Consider the following 6,952-nt stretch of genomic DNA (forward strand, 5'->3'; position numbering starts at 1 on the left):
GGGAGAAATCTTCCTCCCTTGCTTTAAAAGATTATGATAAATTAAAACTGCAAACTTTGGGGACTTCCCTCGTGGTCCAGTGGTTAGGAATCAGCCTTCCAATGCAAGGGCTTCTGGTTCAATCCCTGGTTGGGGATCTAAGATTCCACATGCCACGGGGCAACTAAACCCTTGTGCCTCAACTACTGAGCCCACGTGCTGCAAACTACAGAGCCCACGTGCTCAGGAGCCTTCGTGCCACAACAAAAAATCCCACATGCGGCAACGAAAGACCCTGTGTGCTGCAACTAAGACCCGAAGCAGCCAAAAATAAATAAATAAATAAAATGTAAAAATTTAAAAAAGAACCAACCACTATCTATAAAAAAATAAATAAATGAAAAAAAAATAAAGCTGCAAACTTTCTCTCTCCCTCTCCCTCTCCCTTGCTCTCTCTCTACGTATCTACAATACATTTAGAGCATCACTTGAATATATGTTATAAATTAATTCCCTAATTCATTTTGGGAGTTTTTTTTCACACATTTCTCTTTTCACCTGCAAATGTCACCCTGAATTTAGAGAGGAAGAAAAGCATGACCTTCCATAGTCAATGATGATCTTTCTTTGTTTCCCAGTCCCAGCCTTTGCACCTACATACTGCCCCGGTGCGGTATGGAGGCCAACAAGACAGCTCTCACTGCTAGATGCCAGAGAGACTGTGGAAGCCAGAGACCCTGGGCTCACAGGCTGAAACTTGCTTGCTTGGCAAGGCTCAGATGCCATGGTTTGAATCTCTAATAAACAGCTCGCTGCCTCGCCAGTAATGTATCCTGGGGCTGCTGGGATGGGATTCTTTTTATAGAAAACATAAGGATTTAATATCTCTATGAACTCTTTGATTTAATAGAGTTTTGGGTTTTTTTTTTTTAACTTTCCCCTTTATTTTGTAGACTCTGTGATGTGAACCAGTGTTAATCCTTGATGCGGCAGGAGGATGTAATCAACATCTCTCTACGGGGCTCAAGATTCTCTTTCCTTTTTAACCATGTGCTTAAAAGAAGCATAAGATATCTTGCCACCGAATGTCTTTTTACAGACTGAAAAGACTTTTAGGTTAAACAACATTTGTGAGGTTTTTGATGTAATCAAATGCAATTTCAATCTTCTTGAAAGATCCAGGCCTGCCTCTCGAAAATTCCTCATATGTGTCAGCTTTCCATCTTTCTCACTGGTGTTTTACACATGAAGTCTATTTTCACTGAGAAAATGGAATCTTTGTGTCTTTGTCTCTGAGAGTGCTGCTCTCAGGCATGTTCTGGCAGGGGCTTTGACTGTCGAGGCTCTGGGGGAGGGGCCTGGCAGTCATTTGTCAGCTGTTCTTGCATCTGTAATTTCTGGCCACTCAGCAGTATTAGGGGGTCTCAGAAAGGGGGTGAAGAGGGTTGAGAGGAGAGCTTGTCACTGATGAAAGCCAAACTCCGCATAACTGCCTGAATTAATGACCAAAGAGAGAGAGAGAAGGGAGTCTGAAGAACTTTTATTGTGCCTTAATGAAAAAGATTTTTTGGAAATGGCTAATTTACAACATTGCACATGGTAACATTTTCAGATCTCAGTTGAGAAAGCCCCTGTCCATATTCTGTTACCGATTTCATTGCTTTTAGCTTGGCATTGGCTCATGAAACTATTTTAATTTTCCACCAGTGGCTTCTGGTTATTTCTGTCCTTATTTCCTCGTAACGTAACTGACAGGCCAATTAAACATCTGCAGTTTTTTAATCTGGATTTTCCCCCATAACTATTTTGCTTTTCTTCTAAAACTTCCAGATGTTTTGGCTCCTTTAGGATTTGACGGCATGCAACTATACTTGCTCCTATTTCAAAGACAGAGAATCAGATGGACCGGCCAGATGTTTCTATAGGAAAAGCTTGGTAACACACCAATAATCGGGTCAGTATTTTTGTCTCTTTATAGATACTTTTACCCTAGTATATATCTTCTTGTCTTTTAGCATTTTACTATTTGAGTTGATCTTGGAAACATTTTTGTAGGTGATCAGAGTTCAGAATTCATGCTGTTATCTGTTAAGTAATTTGTTATGGCCAGTGAAGAAATTATCCAATTCTGTTATCTCAGTGTCTAGCGATGGGAATAGAAGCTGCTGTGATTTGTTTTTTATTATTTCTGTCTTTTTTTTCCCCTTTGTGGGAGATAAGAAGTTGTAAAACTATGTGAGGCAACAATGTATTTTAACTCAGTTTCCGGCTTTGTACAAACATTAAAGGAATCACCGATATCTTGCCTTGTCTGGAGAAGAGTTAAAAGAGTCTCTAACGTACTTCAAGAAAACCTGTTTCCCATAATTAATAACAGGAAGCTGGGTAAACAGACATTTGCTGACACGTGAAACTGAAACAGTAACATATACACAGAAACCTGGGAAATGAAACAACGCAGCAGCCCTGTATGGTTATACCAGAGGGCAGCTCGGTTGCGATAGATTTATTCATAGTCACATAAAGTCCAGGGTAAATGATCATTCACTTTACATTGTAAGGTGACTTCTGACCACTCAAACACATGCTCATAGAGTGCAATCATTTCTCCCACGGTTAGTATTTGGAAATGATCTCAAGCTATTCATACTCTTAAGATTTAGGCAGAAAATCATTCTTTCCTGGAAGATAGATTTTCCGGACAATCACGTAAACATGAAGGAAGACAAGCTTTTCTTTTTAAAATATTATTATGAGATTTAAAAACCCATTCTTGCTACACTTCTGGAAATGAGAACACTTAATGGGATAATCTTGGTGTATGTAAGGTTGGTTTATTGGGGTTGGGGGGTAGTGTATATTCGTGAGGTCTCAGGCAAACTAAATGCAACAGTTATTAATTAGACACATAAAGGATCACTGGGCACCCTGGCCCAGTTGTGATTACAGCTCCAGACCAGCTTCCCGGGGAAGTAATGTGTCTTTATCTTCCAGTTGTATCAGAGAGTGGGGACTGTCTGTGCTCAGTACTGACCTTGAAAGCAGCAAACTGATGCAAACTGATGTGATGTGTGGTTTCCCTGCTTCTTAGAAGACACTGAGCTTGATTTGAATTTGGGGATTTTTGTACAGAGTTAGCCACTTAATGTGCAGTTAATTTTGAGGTATGAGTGGCTTGATCCTTTAAGTGAAACATTTTTTATTACATTTTAAAGTTGACTTTCTGAGAACTGTTAAATGTAAAATGAAGCTTCATCGAATGTTTATTTCTGGTTTTGTAGGATGAATAGGAGGATAAGGAATGATGGCAGAAGTGAGGAAATGTGTGTGTTTTATGACGTACATATTGCAAACTAAAGGATGTATTTTGACTATTCTAGTGTAATAAAAAGAAGCCTACACTGTTTCACACAGAGTTATGTGTCTTCCTGGTAAGCTCCCAGTAAGTCACATCTTAACGCTAGAAAAATGCAGTGTCCTGGGTACCAGAATCGGAGGATTTTGCATCCACGTAACTTATCTCAAAACTGAAAGCCAAATTTATTGTTTTCTTAACTATATCTGCAGTAGATATAAATTTAAGGCAGAGGTGTTATACTCAGGTCCAATTAAAAGTAAATATAAATTGTTTCATGTTTTATATACACATGGATGAACAAAAGTAAATAAGAAACACTTTATCTTCAGAATCTTCTATTCGTTGTGGAATTTGGAACCCACCCAATGAATACCTTGAATTTCAAGAAACAATTGAGTTGCAGTGAAGCTTTTTTAATTGCAAGCAAAAAAAGAAGACATTTTCTGAGCTGCAAGATATTAGTGAGTTTATAAAGGCGCAAGAAAGTATGTAGACATTTAAAGTGATTAAAGTGTACTTATTTATTTGGACTTTTGTTAAATATAGGATGGACCATATATTGAATATTAGGAGTATACCAGCTATTCAGAATATTTTTTGTAAGAAAAACAGAAGTTGATGAATTCCAAATTACAAACAACAACAGCAACATTGCTGTTCCCCTTGTTAAGCCTTATGGAAAGAAAAGGAAAGCCCAGCAGGTTTGGTACTAGAATTATGCCATTTGCAAATTGATGCTGTGGAAAATAGAAAATATTTTTTCCAAAAATTTCTAGGTGAGGATTGTCTTGGAATACTTTCAAGTATAAATGATAAACTTTCAACTATTAACCATAAATTTTAACCATATGGAAACAATGACGATGCATTAAAAAATAATGATTTTCACAGGCAGACTCATTATTGTACATTCATGTCATGATATTTAAAGTTGTTCTTGGAAATGGTTCGTCCTAAAGATCCTGTACATGCTCTGAGTTACATTGTTCAGTGAAGATGCCAGAGCCACCTGAGACGTGGTTACTCTTATTCCTCAAGTAGGTTTGGTTGAACAGAATTAGCAAAGTCTGGTAAGCGTAGCGTTTCCCTTCCTTTCTTTGACTCCATCAGAACACAATGTCGTTACATGAACCTGATGGAGAAAATCTGGTGAATTTATTAAGAGAACAATGAACTCACAATTGTGACAGAGTCAGTAAATCCTCTTGCTTTTGTGGAAACTACTAATTAAAATTTCTTAAAAATGAGATCTGGAAGCAAAAAAAAAATTTTAAGACATGAACCTCAGTGTTATTTTGAGCTCAGACCAATAGTTTGAAAAAAGAGCTAAAACATATAAAGCAAACTTACAAGTTAGACCTGTGTACATTTTCTAATAGTAACATCTTCTGGTTCAAGTGGTTTGTGTGTGTATGTGAATTTCGCTCATCTCTTTGCTCATCATATAAATGTCCACTTGATGGTTGTTCTGTCACATTGTTTTCTAGTTTCTATTTGTTTTTTAGGAACATGCCCAGAAAAAGCTGAACATCTATTTCCTGACTTTTGCCTTTCCCTCCTTTATTTTTATTTATGTATGTGTTTATGTATATATTCAGTCCTTTGTGAATTTTCTCTAAAAGGTATTTCAGAGAGATAAAATGTACGGATATGAATGGAAGCTGGCAAAATTATTTATTGATGACTCCTGCTTCCTACAACTTTAGTAATCGCTGTAGTCTATCTGGTACCTAGTGAGTTTCCAGTACAAACTTGGAAATTTCTGTTGTGACTGTCAGGTGTGACTTGGGCAGTGCTTGTTACCAGTGTTGGCTAGAAAAGAGTTGGGGATATTGGAAAATTTTTTGTCAGAGAATTTAGCAGTTTCAACATGGCCTTTCCTGTACCCCCTTAAGCTTCATTGCTATGATCAAACAAAACTCTAAGACTATTCCACACTTCTCAAAACAAGGAAGTGCTTCAAACTTCAACCAGGTTTCTGGAGATCTTTCTGTCTTGCATTTTTGTGTGCTTTAGTTAGCACTTCTCAATATATTTCCTGTCATTGTCATCTTTCTAAACACTGCAACTTGTGACACACACTGAACCCATTGCTGGAAAACCTATTATTTTGCTAATAGTGAGCTAGCAGCAGAAATGATTAAGATTGAAGGGCAGTTTTTAAACATGTACTCGAGCATGAATAAACGATGGCTGTGATGGGACCTCTATTGAAGTGACAATTAAAAATGTCTTTGTAGTATAAATATAGGTCAGACCTGGACAGGTATATGGTTTATCAATATTAGGAATGCTGATTCCTCTATTAAAAATAAAAAACAACAACACAGAAATTGCCTAAAATATAAAGATCAACCTCTTTTTATTTTTTGCCTTACACTAAAAGGGTGAAATATCACTGCCAGCCAATTAGTATTCTTCTTTCTTTCCTGTCCTACCACTTATATGTCTTCCTCCTTCAAAGGGAACCAAATTTGCTTTGCTGGAGGGGAAATTATGTTTATAAATTTTAATTTTAGAAAGTAAAAGCATAAATTTTGCCTTGGTGGTTTAACAGGTCGAGTATGTTTCATGCATAATATATTTGCAAGCTGATTTAGTTCTGATTTACAACGTCCGCCGATATGTAAGAATAAAAGTAATTTTACAGTGTAAGTTACACTTTAAAGTGAACGTTACTCTTTAAACGAAAACTCTGAATGATGTTGCTTAAGAGAATTCCTAACTTTTAAAAAAAACTGTGGATTTACTTATCAGTTGCTTAGAAAATCTAAGTGTGTATCATGAATTTTGTTGAATTTTACTGGCTTCCAGATAAAAACTTTATTGAAACTTTAAAACCATGGTACACAAATTCTCCATGAAAGAAACCTAGAACAATGCACAGGCAACTTTTAGGAACTGATGCTGTTCAATTCTACTTCTTCTATTCTGTATGGGATAAAATATCCCTAAAGTTTTCAGCTCACTTGTATTGAGGTGGTATAAATAGGCAAGTCAAATTGTACAGAGAGAATAGGACATGAATCAACTCTGCCTGTTTCTGCCGTTTCTTCAGCAGAATAGTTACTAAATAAGTTGTATCTTATTTAGTATCTGGATACTAAATAAGATACAATAGACACTAAATAAGTATCTATTGCATCTTGTAAACAGGGTGTGTGCCCTTTCATTTAGCAGATCCTATAGCTTCACTGACCACATCTCACGGGATGGGAATATAATCAACAGTCTTTTATATATCTGGGAAAAATTGATTTATTGAGGAGGAAAACCACAGATTTTTTTTTTTTCCTTTTTGGTATGTTTTACACTTTCTCTTGTAAATTCAGTGGCAGCAAGCATCATTAAGCCAAATTTGGTTCACGAGTTTAAATCCTAATTTCATGTAATAAAAATTCTTGCTTTAACAATGTTTATTAAGCAGAATCATTCAACACTGATTTTTCTTTCAGCATAACATACACTATTAATGTTAATCAATTTGATTAACATAATGCAGCAATATATTTTTTAAATAAATAACTCTTACCAAGTTAACACGATCAAATTGTGAAATTTATTGTCACTATATTATACAAAAAGAACTTCTTTAATTTTTATATTATATGAATA

This window comes from Phocoena sinus, chromosome 1 (genome assembly GCF_008692025.1).
Source record: "Phocoena sinus isolate mPhoSin1 chromosome 1, mPhoSin1.pri, whole genome shotgun sequence".
Classification (NCBI taxonomy): domain Eukaryota; kingdom Metazoa; phylum Chordata; class Mammalia; order Artiodactyla; family Phocoenidae; genus Phocoena; species Phocoena sinus.